Source organism: Erpetoichthys calabaricus, chromosome 5 (genome assembly GCF_900747795.2).
Source record: "Erpetoichthys calabaricus chromosome 5, fErpCal1.3, whole genome shotgun sequence".
NCBI classification, from domain to species: domain Eukaryota; kingdom Metazoa; phylum Chordata; class Cladistia; order Polypteriformes; family Polypteridae; genus Erpetoichthys; species Erpetoichthys calabaricus.
Genome location: NC_041398.2, coordinates 224,897,076 through 224,916,647, shown reverse-complemented (window position 1 = coordinate 224,916,647; position 19,572 = coordinate 224,897,076).

The following is a 19,572-nucleotide window of genomic DNA, read 5'->3' as shown; positions in this document are numbered from 1 at the left end:
AAGGTGACCTTGAGTACTAAGAAAGGCACCTATTAAATAAAATGTATTATTATTATTATTATTTATGTTTATGAGATCTTTGTCACTTATTCCTTACCAAGTAGTTCAGATGATAGAACTGCATCTTTTCAAATTTTAATCTGCTGTCTCCATGTGGTTTTTGTTCTTGTTTATGCATATACAGTGCTGGCTGTGCTACCTATTGTGGACCACCACGCCACCCCAACCCCGACACAGACAGGCAGAGACATGAGGTCCAGCACAGCTCACAATTTATTTCTATGGGGAAACGCGTTTGTCTCGTCTCCCTAACAGCAACACAGTGCAAACACAGCACCAAAGCACAGTTCTCTTCTTCTTCTTCTTCTTCTTCCTCTCCTCTTTCTCTCTCTCTCTCTTTATCTATTGTAACAGTAGGGGGCGCTAGAGCTCCCTTGAACCCTCAGGTACCACTCCAAACACTGGGTAAAAATCCAATTATTATTTATTAAATATTAATAATGTGCACAAAGCACCCTCCACTCCGCACTACTCATACAATAAATCAATAATCAATTAACAATAACCAATCCTCCACTCCCAGACGTATTGCCACCCTTCCACCCAGCTCAGCTCAACTGTCTGGGATCTCCCACAGTCCTTTATAGTCCTCGACCCGGAAGTGCTTCCGAGCCCTCAGTCCATGTGATTATCCAGCACTTCCGGGTCAGGTAAAAACTTCTCTTTTTCTTCAGCCCGGAAGTATATCATTTCTTCTGTTCCTGTGAGTTGGAAATACTTCCAGGCTATATGGAAAATATAAATCTCTGGGCCTCCCTGCAGCGTTTCCTGGCGGCCCCAATGTTATCCAGCAGGGCTGTGTATTAAAACTCCATAGTCCATGATGCCCTGCTGGAATTCGGGGCATTTCCACGTTGCAAGGAGGACTCCATCTAGCGGTCTGGGGGTATTGGCCGGGATGAATGGCCGGCCATATCTCACACTATCCTTATGCCTCCATTCCTCCTGCAGATGCTTTCCTCCAAAATGACTTACAAAAGAAGCCACATAATTAAGTAAAGATTAGTATGGGGGGCTGTTTGGGAGCAAGTCTTGCAGGACTCAGATCAAAATACTGAGTCAAAAATACAAATGAGTTACAATTCCTAGATTACCAAACATGTGTAATAAGAATAAAGCATGCAGAAACTGCAAGAAAGAGTTGGGGAATTGCCCCACATAATAGCAGCAAAATTGGGTCAATATTGGGTGAAAAAAAACAAACAGTTGACATATTACCAGAGCTGAACAATCGTTTTTATACAAAATGGCTGCAGGAAATGAGTTGGCAGGAAATGATGAAAAAACCGGAAGTGGCATTGATGGCAGTCGGAAGTGATGTCATCTTGATGAACCGGAACTGACGTCATCATCGAGGGACCGGAACGTGACGTCATCATGATGAACTGGACATGACGTCATCAAGGGTGGACTGAAAAAATGACATCATCACGATGAGTCGGAAAAGTGACATCATCAGGACCGGAAGTGACGTCATCACGATGGGCCGGAAGTGATGTATCGAAGATGGACTGGATGTGATGTCATCCTGTGGAGCCTGAGGTGATGTCATCTTAGATCTAGTGGTCTGTATGGAGCCATTTTCTGATACCGGAAGTGTTATCGGTGAGTGAGTGTTTTTATTGTTTATATTGTTTTGTTCTGTAGAAACAAAGAGAGAGACATCAATACCCCAAATCAACCCCTTACCTTGTTTTATATCACTCATCTCAGGGCTTGTTGACTGCCTCCTAATTGCACGTGTGTGACACATGATAGTCTTCAAACGCTTCTTAAACACATTCAGGATGTGCCAATTTTGAATAGAGGTGGGCAACTCGTTCCACCAGTAGGGGCTAAACATGAAAAAGTCTGGGCTGAGACTTGAAACCGCACAGAGGTTGCAACAGAGGACCTCACAAGGGTCTCCATATCTATAGGTTCTGATCCATTGACTGCTCTGTAGACAAGTGTCATGGCTTTGAACTCAATATGTGCCTCTACAATAGTGATTTGAAGAGACGAGTGACATGTGCCTGTCTCAGCTGGTTGAATGCCATTGCATTTTGAATCATCTGTAGAAGCTTGGTGACATATGCTGGTTACTCCTGAGAGTTGCAATGCTCTGTACTGGTGTTGCTTGACCTTAGATCAGCTTTCATACTGTCAACCATAAGATCCTTTGAGACAGGTTGGCCCACTCTGTAGGTATCACTGGCTCAGATTTAGCCTGGTTTTCAACTTATTTAAGGAGTTTTTCAGTTTGTGTGAACGAGGTCACGTCAGTCAGTGCTTTGCAGTTTTGTGGTGTGCCCTAGGGTTCTGGCCTTGGGCCTACTCTTTTTTTCGCTATATATGCTATGTAACAAGAATAACCCAGAGACATTTGGAAGGTTTGGGGCAGCCACCCATATAATATTTCCTAGCTGCAAAATCTGTCCAAAAACAAAGACATGTTCACACAATGGAGTCTAAACAGATCTGAGTATCATCTTAAGATGGTGCGTTTTAAATCCTCGTAGTGGAAGTGATGTCATCAGGACTGGAACCAGAAGTGATGTTGTTGGCTGCCCCAGAACAGGTCCTGAGAATGGTCTGTAAGGAATTGAGAGAGAGAGAATTAGTGCACTTTGCCACCCCCTGGTTCGGCATGGAACTACATTTATTCAGGCCCTTTGGTTGTCCCCTAATCACGCGTGTGTGTCAGCTACCATTAGCTCATATTATCAGTTCTTTTCAGGATATTTCTTATCATTTTTATGCCAATTTTATTTCTTATACAGGATGGTAGTGAGACCAGCTATGTTATATGGGCTGGAGACAGTGGCACTGACCAGAAAGCAGGAGACAGAGCTGGAGGTAGCAGAGTTAAAGATGCTAAGATTTGCACTGAGTGTGACGAGGATGGATAGGATTAGAAATGAGTACATTAGAGGGTCAGCTCAAGTTGGAAGGTTGGGAGACAAAATCAGAGAGGTGAGATTGCATTGGTTTGGACATGTGCAGAGGAGAGATGTTGAGTATATTGGGAGAAGGATGCTAAGGATAGAGCTGCCAGGGAAGAGGAAAAAAGGAAGGTCTAAGCTAAGGTTTATGGATGTGGTGAGAGAGAACATGCAGGTGATGGGTGTAACAGAACAAGATGCAGAGGACAGAAAGATATGGAAGAAGATGATCTGCTGTGGCGACCCCTAACGTGAGCAGCTGAAAGAAGAAGAAGATCATTCGATGCCATCCAGCTCTATTGTTCTTTTACGAGCCAACATCTATACAAGTTTGCTTGTCTTGTTGATTGTCTGACAGAGATTAATAAATGGCTTTTAGCCAACAACTTAAATATTCTAACTTTTGCCCCTCCTGACCAATACTTTGCAATTAGACAAAAGCTTTCGTCACCTTCTAGCTTCTCCCGGGTCTCTCTACACAACCTAGGTATTGTTTCACTGGTGTAGCTAGCTTGCTAAAGGTCCCTCCTGTCTAGCATAACTGTTAGCAATTTATTCACAACTAGATCCTAGGGGCCGGTTGGGCAGTGGTGTCCACGACCGCGAGACTATTAGACTGGTGACAAACAAACCAGCTCTCCAAATGGAGTTTGTAATTGCTTTATTACAGCAGCTGTAAGTTAGCAAAAATAAAATAAATTGTAGGAATGGAATGTGGGAGGTGTGGGTAGTAATAGTAGTACATAAATATATGTAAGATGTGGACCCGCTTATTTTTCCAGGACAACTTAGTGAAGAAAGATGATTAAAATGTAATATAAGCTAGAAAGTAGAATCTGTTCTGTGCTATAAAATGAAGCCATTTCAGTTTGTAGCAAATTAAAATGACAACACCAGCTGACAGGATACTACTACACCATCTACCTGTTTTACACAAGTTCTAAGAAAAAGGACATCATAAAGTGAGGTGTCAATGGTTCCAAGAAATTTGCCTTGTTGGTAGGAAATTGCTTGGTCACATATATGGCTTGTTTGTCTTTAGTAGTTTCTCCATTTTTAACAGTTTTAGCAGATAGCACCTGATCTGAAGCCATTGTATCACTACTTCCAGGACTCAGTTACAACCATTTCACTCACTACACTGTCTGCATTACCTGCTTGCGGCTGTTGCGACGTTCTCAGCATTCTCAGTTCCTACCGCTGGCCCTTGCTCAGTTTTGAGAAAGGTAGAAATCTTGGTTAGCTTAACATTTTTCAATTCATATTGCAGGTGTGCCTTACATTTAGCAGCACCACTCATAATGTTTGCCGGACCCGCTGCTACTGGCCAACATGGCGTTATATGGTGAGAGTATAAAAAGCGTCAAATTGTGCAAATATTTGGTGTTTGCCGACTAACAGGGACCATTACTTAACAACAGAATTGCTATGATTTACCGTTTACAAGTTCGAATTTCGAAAACTGTTGACATCAAAGTGCAAAAGTAACAATTATTTACGATAACAATGTATATTTACATTATTGATGTGATGTCCTTCAAAACTTCTTCCATTCACGTCCGCTATGGCACTCCAAAGGTCGCCAAATTTGGGAATGTGCACTTTTCTGTAAGGCGGACTAGAATGTGTTGTGCCTCAGATTAGGCTCTGAGCCTCTAAATTCTTGAAATCTAAATTTGTGTTTTTACAGGAGGCCTGCCGAATACGTAATATCATCATGGATTGGATTTGCCTGGTGATGGTGCAAACATGTCACTGAAACCCTGAATTAGTAATACAATGAACTGTGCAATTGATTTAAGTTCTTCAATTTTTTTTTTTTAAATCTTTATGGCCCCAAGTGACACCCCCCCCCCCCCCCCACCCCCCTCACAAGCTCATAGGCTACAATCTGCACAATCCATTGCTACGCCATAGTGTAGTTTTTGATCAGTCCCTGAATTTTGATGCCCACGTGAGTTTCCTTAGTCGCTCCTGCTTTTATCATTAGAGAGTCTTATCCAAGTTAAGGACTGGTGCTTCTAAGGCTGAGATGGAACTGATTATTCATGTTTTATCTCATCACACATTGATTTCTGTAATTCTCTTTTTACCTGTCTAAGCAAGTCTGGCTTAACTTGCCTTCAGACCATTCAAAATTTAGTTGCCAGGCTTTTAATACACTCACATTTCTCCTAGCTTATTCTCTTTGCATTGGCTTCCAGTAGAATTCAGGATGCAATATAAAATTCTCATACTCAGTTACAGAGCCCTGCATCGTCAGGCTCCTCATTACTCCTCATCCTCCTGCACACCATTACACTACTAGTCGAGCTCTGAGCTCCAGTCAACAAGGCCTTCATTCTGTCCTTCGCTCCAGACGCGTGGAGATCGTGTATTTCAATCTGTTGCTCCCAGACTGTGGAACAGTCGTCCTCCGGCCCTCAGATTGGGGCAATTGGTTGAACAGTTTAAAGAGCGCCTTAAGGCTTACCTTTTTAGACAAGCTTTTGGGTAGTTTTGGTTAGTATATTCTACTTTTCTTATAACTTCTTTGTTCTTTAATTTTATTGTACAGCACTTTGTGACGCCTGTCTGAGAAAAGTGCTTTATCAATAAATTTTACTTACTATTTTACTAGTCCAGCTGTGACAAGGCTCTGTGCTACATATTCTGTTAATATGGTCTGATCTTTGTGGATATTGTATAGAGTGATTCTTCATGATTTAGAGGCCACAACAACATGGTCCCTGAAGGACAACATCAGGGTTGCATACCTACTAAGTGGGAATTAAGTTAATGCGCCAAGTTGAACAAAGATGGGATGTGCTATACTTTGCAGTACAAGCCAGGGAATGTTTAAGAAGGTAGGTGGAGACTCCATGGACAAAAAGAAGATAAGGGTGAGGGATGGGATCACGGCGAGGGACCCAGCACATGACTGGGAACACTGGGAGAGTGAATGCAACAAATATCTCTGGCTATTCAGTAACTGTTACTTTACGAGGTTCCTCCTTTGTCCATAACAACAGGAAGGTGATTCTTCTGAAAGTACGACTGTGGATTATTCATTGTTAAATAAAAGTGTGAGTTATCGGCCTTAACTCTCATTCTTTGTGCATGTCTTGGTCTTTTCCTCTCAGAGCTCATTACAGTTTTGTTCTTGATGATGTTGAGAAGTGACGACAATTACGTGCAACTTAGCACAATATCCCACCTTATTATGTTTTCCTTCTTCTTCTTTTTGTCCTACCACTTTGAATTTGTTCTTTTTTTTTATGGATGGTGTAGCCTTAGCGTTAGTATCAGAATGTCATTTCCAATAAGGGGTGCTGTAAAATGGTGACGACATTCATTCTCTGAAGTGGCCTCCCACTCTTAGCCGGTAGCGGGAGCACGACACTTCATAGCTACTTCTCATGTCCCACTCTGACGAAGGACAGATTCCTATCCTTGTCAGATTTTTAATGCAATTCCTAAGAGTAGTTCTGAGACTCTTGATAAATACGGGCACTGGTCAATATCTTTATAGGGTTTGCATTTTCTCCTCAAGTCTTTGTGGGCTTTTCCTCCTTTGCATTATATAGCTTTGATTTTTAAAGCACTCATCTTCTTGTATTCCAATGTGGTTGTTGGCATGACGTAGATCTCTACCTCTTGAGCTAAAAAAGACCATCAAACTGACAAGAATTGACCAATCTGACTTGAACCCAACAGTACACAGCTCTTCTACTACTTGAATTTAATTTAATGTGGTTTGAGTGTGAAGTCCACTGGAAACTTGACGGGATTTCTCATATCTAAAACCTAAGAATCAGTTTTTCTGCTCTAAAGGAAACATGGAATTTCTACATTGTGTGACTTGCATCAGCAACCCAAGCACTTACTTATAAGACAAGCCGGTTAGTTTCTTCACCTCCCATTATTGTCATCTCAAGCACCCCATCTACCTTCATAGGCCACCTTCTGTGACCTTCTGTGCCAACAGGGGCTGCTGTCTGCATGATGTCCACATACCAAATTACCTCATCTTTCATCATTATTTGGAACAGGCGAGTCATTCACCATGTTTCATCCATTCATTCACCACCGATCTTCTGTGCTTCTGGGGTTTTGGGATGACCCTCCACTGAGATCTGTATGCTTGTGCACAGGAATATTCTTATCAGTATCTCTACTTTACCTTCTGCTACTGTATATATAAATCATGTATGATGTGATTATTTATTTCCATCCCCTTTGAAGGTCATCTCTGGGCCTTGAGCTGTTTTTGCTATTATTATTGTCCTGACTCGAATAAGCCAATTCAAACTGTGACAGCCTGAGATAATGGAATTGACCTCTGCCCTTAGGCACTTACACTGACTTCCTGTTCGGCCAGCAGTGCCGTTCCCTGCGCACGCAAGTTGCAAGTTAATTTAGTAAGTGAATCGAGCTCAATAAACAAGGGTGAAAACATGACAGCAATCGGGCAAAAAGCACACATCTGTTAGGTTAATCAGACTTATGTACTGAAATGCCCTCCTAATACATCGAGGAAAGTATTGTGTCATGGAGATTTCATGGCATTGGAGACTGTCAATATTTGCAATTTAGTAAAGCAACAAAACAGTTAAAGGAATGTAATTGTAATAATTCATCCAAAAATCCTCTTTTCAAATAGAGGGTCTGCATATGCCTAAAGACAACAGTTTCTACAGCACCACCCGCTTTACTTTCATTATAACACACCAAGTGCAACACAACATATGCCCCACTGTTCCCTTACGTGTTCTCTTTTTAACTGATTATCCAGGCCACAGGGTGGCACAGAGCTGGAGCAGATCTCAATAGCATTGGCCTCACAATCCACAGCTGGTTCATTTGCTGTGCCCCAAGCTACAAGCATAGAGTCCTTCATTTTGCAGCATCTGACTTCTAGTTATTGCATAAATAAAGCAAAAAAAAATATAAAACAAGTTCATGGTGATGGTCTTAGGAAATGGAGACCCCAGGGAGACACGCTAATTACAATACAATACAATACAATTTATTTTTGTATAGCCCAAAATCACACAAGAAGTGCTGCAATGGGCTTTAACAGGCCCTGCCTCTTGACAGCCCGCCAGCCTTGATTCTCTAAGAAGACAAGGAAAAACTCCCAAAAAAAAACCCTTGATAGGAAAAAAATGGAAGAAACCTTGGGAAAAGCAGTTCAAAAATATTCATGCCTGGCTAAGACTTCAAACAAAACCTGTGGGATTTGGTGGAATGCAACCTACTGCAGGGCCTCAGGGCCACAGGAGCAGTGTGAACATTGATGCACTGGGGGTCTCACGTCAGATCAGATTGGAGAACATGCACTGGAACAGCAAGTTGCCGTACCCACCACACAAAGAAACAGCTTGGGATCCTGGTCGGTAGCCCCCAGCATGGCAGACGCCGTACCCACCACACAAAGAAACAGCTTGGGATCCTGGTCGGTAGCCCCCACCAGGCAGACACGTGGTCTAGTCTCATCCTCTATGACCCTCTATCTGCCACAGTCAGGTGTTATGTAGCCTGGTCCAGCCACTGGGGTTCTCAACAATGAGAATCCTGCAAGCCAGATCACCCTTGGGGAATCGCGCCACATTGCTGTAGTGCCGCAACTGACGCTCTCTCACAATGTAGGTCATGTGACTTGTTCGGGACTCCGTGAGCAGCTGCTCATTCGACACAAAGTCAAACCAGCGGTACCCAAGGATTCTCCACAGAGACACAGTACCAATGGTGTCTGGGGGTCTGCTAACCAGTAAACTCCACATTCATTTGAGTACCACCTGACTTTTCACACTTTTAGATCTAGTTATGAATAGCACATTCTTTCATTCATTTATTCTCAAACCTCCTTAATGCAGTTCAGCATTACCATCCAGTCCCACCAGCATCAGGCAAAAGGAGGAAACCACCCCAGGACAAGGTGCCAGTCAATCACGGAGCCAGTTATGCCCAGACCAACCAATTAAAACTGACAGATTAGCCTAATCTGCATGTTTTTGGGAAGTAAACCTGAAAGAAAATCCAGACAGACACTGGGAAACTGTGTAGACTTCGCAATGACAAAATCCCGGCCCAGGATTCAAATCTAGGATGTTGGACTCCCCGCCATGTCACCTTAGGTTTTAATGTTTGCTCTTATTTCAGGAGAGGAGATTGATACTTCCCCTCCCCGAACCGCCACCTTACCGTGGTGGAGGGGTTTGCGTGTCCCAATGATCCTAGGAGCTCTGTTGTCCGGGGCTTTATGCCCCTGGTAGGGCCACCGAAGGCAAACTGGTCCTAGGTGAGGGATGAGACAAAGAGCGGTTATACAAACCTCCTATGACGAATAAAAAATTTGGACGACGTTTTCCCTCGCCTGGACGCGGGTCACCGGGGCCCCCCTCTGGAGCCAGGCCTGGAGGTGGGGCTCGATGGCGAGCGCCTGGTGGCCGGGCCTGCACCCATGGGGCTCGGCCAGGCACAGCCCGAAGAGGCAACGTGGGTCCCCCTTCCCATGGGCTCACCACCTATGGGAGGGGCCAAGGAGGTCGGGTGCAGTGTGAGTTGGGTGGTGGCCGAAGGCGGGGACCTTGGCGGTCCGATCCTCGGCTACAGAAGCTGGCTCTTGGGACGTGGAATGTCACCTCTCTGAAGGGGAAGGAGCCTGAGCTTGTGCATGAGGTTGAGAGGTTCCGGCTAGATATAGTCGGGCTCACCTCGACGCACAGCTTGGACTCTGGAACCAATCTCCTCGAGAGGGGCTGGACTCTCTACCACTCTGGAGTTGCCCCCAGTGAGAGGCGCTGAGCGGGTGTGGGTATACTTATTGCCCCCCGACTTGGGGCCTGTATATTGGGGTTTACCCCAGTAGACGAGAGGGTAGCCTCCCTCCGCCTTCGGGTGGGGGGACGGGTCCTAACTGTTGTTTGTGAGTATGCACCGAACAGCAGTTCGGAGTACCCACCCTTTTTGGAGTCCCTGGAGGGTGTGCTAGAGGGCATACCATCTGGGGACTCCCTCGTACTGCTGGGAGACTTCAATGCTCACGTGGGCAATGACAGTGAGACCTGGAAGGGCGTGATTGGGAGGAATGGCCCCCCCGATCTGAACCCGAGTGGTGCTTTGTTATTGGACTTCTGTGCTCGTCACGGATTGTCCATAACGAACACCATGTTCAAGCATAGGGGTGTTCATATGTGCACTTGGCACCAGGACACCCTAGGCCTCAGTTCGATGATCGACTTTGTGGTCATGTCGTCGGACTTGCGGCCACATGTCTTGGACACTCGGGTGAAGAGAGGGGCGGAGCTATCAACTGATCACCACCTGGTGGTGAGTTGGCTTCGATGGTGGGGGAGGATGCCGGTCAGGCCTGGTAGGCCCAAACGTGTTGTGAGGGTCAGCTGGGAACGTCTGGCAGAGCCCCCTGTCAGAAGTAGCTTCAACTCCCACCTCCGGCAGAACTTTGACCATGTCCCGAGGAAGGTGGGGGACATTGAGTCTGAATGGGCCATGTTCCGTGCCTCTATTGTTGAGGTGGCTGACCGGAGCTGTGGCCGTAAGGTGGTCGGTGCCTGTCGTGGCGGCAATCCCCGAACCCGTTGGTGGACACCGGCGGTGAGGGATGCCGTCAAGCTGAAGAAGGAGTCCTACCGGTCCCTTTTGTCCTGTGGGACTCTGGAGGCAGCTGATAGGTACTGGCAGGCCAAGCGGAATGCAGCTTCGGTGGGTTGCTGAGGCAAAAACTCAGGCAATGGGAGGAGTTTGGGGAGGCCATGGAGAATGACTTTCGGACGGCTTCGAGGAGATTCTGGTCCACCGTCCGGCGTCTCAGGAGGGGGAAGCAGTGCAGTGTCAACACTGTATATGGTGGGGATGGTGCGCTGCTGACCTCGATTCGGGACGTTGTGGGTCGGTGGGGGGAGTACTTCGAAGACCTCCTCAATCCAATAACATGCCTTCCAATGAGGAAGCAGAGCCTGGGGACTCGGAGGTGGGCTCCCCCATCTCTGGGACTGAGGTCACCGAGGTGGTCAAAAAACTCTTTGGTGGCAGGGCCCCGGGGGTGGATGAGATACGCCCGGAGTTCCTAAAGGCTCTGGATGTTGTAGGGCTGTCTTGGTTGACACGTCTCTACAACATCGCATGGACATCAGGGGCAGTGCCTCTGGATTGGCAGACCGGGGTGGTGGTCCCCCTCTTTAAGAAGAGGGACTGGAGGGTGTGTTCCAACTACAGAGGGATCACACTCCTCAGCCTCCCTGGAAAAGTCTATTCGGGGGTTCTGGAGAGGAGGGTCTGTCGAATAGTCGAACCTCGGATTCAGGAGGAACAGTGTGGTTTTCGTCCTGGTCGCGGAACAGTGGACCAGCTCTACACCCTTAGCAAGGTCCTGGAGGGTGCATGGGAGTTCGCCCAACCAGTCTACATGTGTTTTGTGGACTTGGAAAAGGCGTTCGACCGTGTCCCTCGGGGAATCCTGTGGGGGTTGCTCCGGGAGTATGGAGTACTGGACCCCCTGATAAGGGCGGTTCGGTCCCTGTACAACCGGTGTCAGAGCTTGGTCCGCATTGCCGGCAGTAAGTCGAACCCGTTTCCAGTGAGATTTGGACTCTGCCAGGGCTGCCCATTGTCACTGATTCTGTTCATAACTTTTATGGACAGAATTTCTAGGCGCAGCCAGGGTGTTGAGGGGATCCGGTTTGGTGGACTCAGGATTGGGTCACTGCTTTTTGCAGATGATGTTGTCCTGTTTGCTTCATCAGGCCGTGATCTTCAGCTCTCTCTGGATCGGTTCACAGCTGAGTGTGAAGCAGCTGGGATGGGAATCATCCATCCATCCATTTTCCAACCCGCTGAATCCGAACACAGGGTCACGGGGGTCTGCTGGGCACCTCCAAATCTGAGACCATGGTCCTCAGTCGGAAAAGGGTGGAGTGCCCTCTCAGGGTTGGGAGCGAGATCCTGCCTCAAGTGGAGGAGTTCAAGTATCTTGGGGTCTTGTTCACGAGTGAGGGAAGAATGGAGCGTGAGATCGACAGGCGGATCTGTGCGGCATCCGCAGTGATGCGGGCTCTGCATCAGTCTGTCATGGTGAAAAAGGAGCTGAGCCATAAAGCAAAGCTCTCAATTTACCAGTCAATCTATGTTCCTACCCTCACCTATGGTCATGAGCTATGGGTAGTGACCGAAAGAACGAGATCGCGAATACAAGCGGCTGAAATGAGTTTTCCTCCGCAGGGTGTCTGGGCTTTCCCTTAAAGATAGGGTGAGAAGCTCAGTCATCAGGGAGGGGCTCAGAGTAGAGCCGCTGCTCCTCCGTATCGAGAGGAGTCAGATGAGGTGGCTCGGGCATCTGATCAGGATGCCTCCTGGAGGCCTCCCTGTTGAGGTGTTCCGGGCACGTCCAACCGGGAGGAGGCTCCGGGGAAGACCCAGGACACGCTGGAGGGACTATGTCTCCCGGCTGGCCTGGGAACGCCTTGGGATTCCCCCGGAAGAGCTAGAAGAAGTGGCCGGAGAGAGGGAAGTCTGGGCATCTCTGCTCAAGCTGCTGCCCCCGCGACCCAACCTCGGGTAAGCGGAAGAGGATGGATGGATGGATGGATGGATGGATGAAGACTGATACTTTAATGTCCTCTTTGCAGTAATCATGGTGTCTTTATTTCTTTAACTTATACTGGTAGTTCTGAGTAGTTCTTGATAAATACGGGCACTGGTCAATATCTTTATTGAGTTTGCATTTTCTCCCCAAGTCTTTGTGGGCTTTTCCTCCTTTGCATTATATAGCTTTGATTTTTAAAGCACTCATCTTCCTGTATTCTAATGTGGTTGTTGGCATGGCGTAGATCTGTACCTCTTGAGCTAAAAAAGACCATCAAACTGAGAAGAAGATGACCAATCCAACTTGAACCCAACAGTACACAGCTCTTCTATTACTTGAATTTGATTTAAAGTGGTTTGAGTGTGAAGTCCACTGGAAAATTGAAGGGATGTCTCAGATGTAAAACCTGAGAACCAGTTTTCAGCTCTAACAGAAATATGGAGTTCCTTCACAGTAGGACTCAAGAAGTCCTTAGAAGACCCTTCTCTTTCTCTGTGCCATTGCACTCCAGCACTAAACACTAAAATTCAGTTCTCTGTCATTTGACTGTCCACATTTTGCCCACATCAGTGGTACTAAAGTGGGGTCTCTCTATAAAGTTTCATTTCTATCCAACTCGAATGTCTGTCCTTGTCCTGCTAAGCTTACATGACAGGTATGTGCTCCCACCTTCAAAAAGTATTCAGACCCCCTTCACTTTCTGCACGCTTTATTGTGCTGTATATTTAATTTGAAATGGATAAATTCACAATTTTTGCCCATCTATTTACACTCAATAACTCATAATGACAAAGTGAAAGCATGTTTTCAGAAAGATTGGCAAATTTATTAAAAATTTAAAGACGGAATTATGCAGACTCTTGTTCTAGTACATCACCCATTTGGCAGCAATTACAGTTTCACGTCTTCTTAGGTAACTCTCATCAAGCTTTGCCCACCTGGATGGTTTAGTTAATTTTCCATGGCAGATCTTCTCAAAGTTCATTAGACTGCATCTGTAAATGCCCATCTTCAGGTCCCTCCACATGGGGTTTAATTCTAAGCTTTGGCAGGGCCACCTAAAAGACTTGTCCTCATGCCACCCCAGCGTTGTTTTGGCGGAATACTTCTGGTCATTGTCATACTGAAAGGTGAACTATCACTTTAGTTGGAGATCGCGTGCACACTGGAGCAGGCTTTCTTCATGGACCTCTCTGTATTTGGCTACATTTTTCTTTCCCTCAATTTTGACCAGTGTCCCTGTCCCTGCTACTAACAAGCACTCCCCATAGCATAATGCTGCCACCACCAATCTTCACTGTAGGGATGGTGTTAGGCAGGTGATGAGCAGTGCTTGGTCTTCACTTGAAATTGTGCTTAGAAGTTTGTGCAAAGAGTTTAATTTTTGTTCCAACAGACCAGAGAATTTTTTTCCTTATGCTCCGAGAGTCCTTTGAAATGCCATTTGTCAAACTCCACGCAGGGGTTTATCCACTCTACCATGACTGCCAGATTGATTGATTGCTGAAAAGATGGTTGTTCTTCTGACAAGTTCTCCCATCTCAGCAAAGGACTTCTGAAGCTCTGTTAGTGTGACTAATGGGTCAGCTTCCTGACCCAAGTCCTCACCTCTTTGCTTAGTTTGGTTGGACAGCCAACTCTAGAAATAGTCCTGGTGTTTTCAAACTTCTTCCATGGAGGTCACTGTTCTTCTGGGAACACTAAAAGCTTTAGAAATGGTTTTATCCCCTTGCCCTGATCTATGTCTCACCACAGTTTGATCTTAGAGGTCTTTGGAGAGATTCTTGGACTTCATGGCTCGATGTTTGTCCTGACATGAAGTATGAATTGTAACGCCATCTATACAAGGGTGTGTGCCTTTCTACATGATGTTCAGTCAATTCAGTTGGCAACAGGATGGACTCCAATAAAGTTGTAGACACATCTCAAGGAAAGTTAAAGCAAACAGGATGCACCTGAGCACAATCCGGTGTACCACAGCAAAAGATCTGAATACTTCTCAGAATGAGAGATTTCAATTTTTGAATTGTAACCAACTCCCGCCATCCTTCTATTATGTCCACCTGGTCAGGTAAGAAATCATTCTCCATGTCACTTACAATAGATAGATAGGACTTTATTTGTCCTGAGAAGGACATTTAACTTTTTACAGAAGTTCAACTAATATTATATCAAGCAATAACAATCATCCTGAAATATAGAATTGCTAAAAAATGTCTGACTTGACTAAAGCTAAAGTCACTGAAAGGCATTATTAAGGCACATTGCCGTACGTATAAAGGACCCGCAGTACTGTTTCTTAACATACTTCTGCTAGTCCTAGACTATATGAGTCCTTTTGTGAAAAACTACCTGGACTCACTGCATTTTGCCTGTTGGACAATGACTGGAGTGGAAAATGCAGTAATCTATGTCCTCCACAATGCTTACTGAATGAGCCCATTGTGTCCTGGGTAATGGATTATCTGTCCTTGCTAGGGTCATCCTCAATAGGATCCGTGATCACTTGCTCTCCTCCCAGCGACTGGAGCAGTCTGGATTTACGCATAAGAAGTCTACCATCGAGCACATCCTGGCACTGAGGGGTCTCATGGAGTGTAAACATGAATATTGGCAGAGTTCTTTGCAGCCTTTGTCGATTTTCATAAAGCATTTGACTGTATTTGAGCTCTGTGGAACATCCTAAGATTTTGTGGGATCCCCTCAAGACTGCTGGATGTCATGGCCGGCCTGTACACGGATAATGTGAGTGCTGTGCAGAGTGGAGGCAGGACCTTTGTGTTTTTCCCAGTTGATTCTGGAGTTTGTCAGTGGTGTGTTTTGCTTCTACCCTGTTCAGTGCTTGTATGGACTGAGTGTTGGTCAGGGTCATGGGGTATCTGTTGGTGAAGAAAGATTCACTGACCTTGACTTTGCCGACGATGCTGTCACCTTCGCAGAGTTAATGGAGGCACTGATTGGAGCTGTCGAGAGACTGAGCAAAGAGTCTGAGCATCTGAACTTGCGAGTGTCCTGGGCAAAAACCAAGATCCAGACCTTTAATGACCTCTTGGACACAGCCATCAGCAGGGTGTCTGTCTTCAGAGAGAATGTCAACCTCGTTGAGATGTTTACTTACTTCTGCAGTGATTCATTCATGTGTCTGGTGACTCTTCCTATGAAGTCAGTAGACAGATTGAGAGAGCATGGGGGGTCATAAGGTCACTGGAAGGGGTGTGTGGCGCTCCCGATATCTTTGTAAAAGGATGAAGGTCCAAGTCTTTAGAGTCCTAGTGCTTCCTGCTTTGCTATATGGTTGTGAGACATGTACACTATCCAGTGAAGGCTGAACTCCTTCAGTACTGTGTCTCTTCTGAGAATCCTTGGGTACTGCTGGTTTGACTTTGTGTTGAACAAGTGGATGTTCACAGAGTCCTGGATGAGGCACATTACCTGCATTGTGAGTTGCGGCACTATGGCCATCTAGTGTGATTCCCTGAAGGTGATCTGGCTCACAGGATCTCCTCTGTTGAACACCGAGTGGCTGGACCAAGCCAAGGGGATGCCCATGTAACACCTGGCTGGGGCAGATACAAGGTCATTTCCGGAGGGTGGGATTGGACCGTGTATCTACCTAGGGGGTTGCCAACCAGGATCCCGAGCTGTTTCGTTGTGTGGTGGGTGTGGCAACGCGCTGTACCAGTGCATGCTCCCCAATCTAATCTCAGGCTCAAAGACTATTACCAGCATCTCCAACAATAATCCTTTCACCTTTTCTTCTTTATTTACATGGATCTCATGATGCAAATGTTTAAGAAGCCTTGCTTTCAACATGGCTGTAGTAACCTCAGATAAGGAAAAGTGGTATAGCGGGTCCACAGCTTCAAAAAAAAAAAAAGGGCCCGGTTAATTTAAATCCGTATAGCTGTGTCGTTCTCCTTGGGCGCAATTGCACGACCGTGGGGAGTTAATAAGGTAGATGGAGCAAGTCGCACTTGCACTAGTGGGTGCGATCATTCTCAATTGCTTTATTGGCTTCCTGCAGCGTGTGATTAAGGTGCTGCGCCCATGGTGGCGCGCAGGTGGATGTATATATATGGGTTGACAGCAGGAAAGGGGAAATTTGATAGATGTATAGAGGAAGGAAAAAGAGGTTAAAGAAAGTGAAAGGCAGTCTTAGCAGGAGGATCTGGCAACCTGTAAGGAGGAGACAGCACAAGCTGGGGACACCGCGAAGGAGCTTTTGGTTGTGGCGCTCTAGGGGCTAGTCCACCCCATTGAATGTTCGGGTGAGTGGGGTGTTCAAGGCAGGTGTCCTCCCGAGGGATCTGAGGACTGACTACGTGAGCGTGAAAGAAGGGATCAGAGCCGACCTCGGGCAGTCTGGCTGCAATGTCTGGAGGCAGTCAAGATGAAGGTCGGCTGAAAGGAACTCGTTGCTGTTGGGTCTCCGCTGGCTACGTGAGTTATGGGTGAGCCGGGGAGAATGAGAGAAGGAGGCGTGCTAAGATCAAGAAGAGTGAGACTGCATTTTAAACTTTGGATTTTACAGGATTTATTTATTGTTTTTATCCCCACTGAACACTTTTTATGGATTATATATTGAAACCGTGATGCACTGCACTTTGGACACTGTTTTGATTGATTTGTTTTAATAAAAGCACTTGGCATTCTTGCACTATCCCCTGGCTTCATTTGAGAATTGTCCTCATTTGTCAGCTCATCTCGGTGACATTACCGATGGTGTTGGGTTCAAGAGCTCCCAGCAGTTAGATGGGAGTGTGGAGTGGACCAGCATCATCACAGGAACCACTACAAAAAGGGAATAAAAAACTTGCACTGGCATCCAGGTAGCACTACTGCAGGAGGACAAGAGCAAAGGCACACAGATGTGGAAAATGAGAGCTGGGAAAGAAGGCAAGCGGCCCCTCTGGTTAGTCTACAGGTCCTCATCATGCACTGGGCTCTTGAGTGTTTTAATGTTTCAAGCTTTGGGCACGCTTCAGCTCCCTCTGTTTCCGACACCTGCAGTGGTGTGCGTGGGCGTGAAGTATACACACTAAAAATAAAAGCACATTATAGCCATAATGCATTCTATGACCTTGCCTCTGTTTGTTCCATGTTCCCAAGCTGACCAGGGAGTGGTGTGCAATGCCACTTGGGATTTTTTCATGTCTTTTACTTTTACACTTTTGAAATGAATAGCTGTAGAAAATGACTTTTTCTAGTTGTTTTTCAAAGGTACTTTATAAAATAAAGATTTACTGTCTGCCTTAGGCACGAGTCTGTAATAACAGTCCATTGGCCTCTGAGGAGACCACACGGCTACAAAGAGAAGATGCCAACCGTGTAAAGAGAATAAATAAAAATTATATTGGGGGAGACAGCCGAGCAGGGCAGTGGTCAGCACTGTGGTCTCAAAACACCTGGTGATGGGTTTGAATGCTGGCCTGGTCACTGCCTATGAGGAGTGTAATTATAGTTTTTTTTGGTGGCTCTGTTTTTTTTGATAAAGGCATGTAGATCAGGATCAGTTAGTGACTTTACTTTGGCCAAGTGTGTCTTACTGCCTGAGTGTACCCTAATACATAACTAAATCCAAATCCTGCTTTCTAGCCTTGCTGCCTACAGTACTGTATGTTCTCTTGTTGACATAAGTTGGTTCAAAGAAGGAATTAATCAAAATATAACTTTGCTATTCTTATAATAATAATAATAATAATGTCTGCATTGTTAGTCAGATTTCCTTACCGGATCCTGAAAAACATGATGGTGGGATGGATTGGTACTTCCAAATTGTGAGTGCTGTTGTGTGGGTGTGCATCCTGCGGTAAGCTGCTTCCCATTTAGTGCTGTCTGCTGTCTTATGCCCGGTGCTTGAGGGTTAACCTGCGGTAACCTGTGACCCTTAATGGGTGACACTAAATTGGCCCATTGTAAGTGTGAGTATGAGTGGGCCATGCAGTGGAGGCCATATTAAAGGTGGTTCCTGCATTGCATCCAATGCTGCCTGCCCACAAGCCTGGGGAGCAGCTCACTGCTTCTGATTAATTCAAAATAACAGGGACACATATAGAGGTTGCACATATGGTAACTGCCTTTTCCTTTTCTCCTTTTACAATGGAGGAGGAAAATGTAAAAACTGGACTGTAAGGTCACTTCTGCCCCACCACCGAGGTCCTACTCTTTCCAGTTCCCTGTGTATATAAGAAGCAGAAGATGGTCTTTATTCTAGGAATATCTTTCAACAATAAACCGAAGAGCTTTTGCTTAAAAAGCCACATAAATTTATAATCTTTTTTCCTATGTTTTATTTTTGAAAAAAATCACCATTTAACGGGGTAGCAAGACAGCACCACAGATCTTTGACGAGTTCAATTATTTCTTATTACACCTTCCTTTTCTCCATTTTTCATTGGGTTTAGTGAAGACAATAATAACAAGAAATGATGATGAAAATGATGATTATGAAAGACAGAAGAAGATGAAAATGAAAATAACCTTCATCTCAACTTAATAGTATACTGGAACAACAGGCTAAACATTTGAATAAACCATTTTCTATCCAGATTATCAAGAAAATAAGAGGTAATAATAATAATGATAATAATAGTGGCAATGATAATGAGAAAAAGGAAACTAAGAACAACATAATGTCTATCTCACTATATAAATAATAACAATCCATCCATCATCCAACCCGCTATTTCCTAAATACAGGGTCATGGGGGTCTGCTGGAGCCAATTCCAGCCAACACAGGACACAAGGCAGGAAACAAACCCCGGACAGGGCGCCAGCCCACCGCAGGGCACACACACCCACACACCAAACACACACTAGAGACAATTTAGGATCACCAATGCACCTAACCTGCATGTATTTGGACTGTGGGAGGAAACCCACGCAGACACGGGGAGAACATGCAAACTCCATGCAGGGAGGACCCAGGAAGCGAACCCGGGTCTCCTAACTGCGAGGCAGCAGTGCTACCCATTGCACCACCATGCTGCCCCAATAATAAT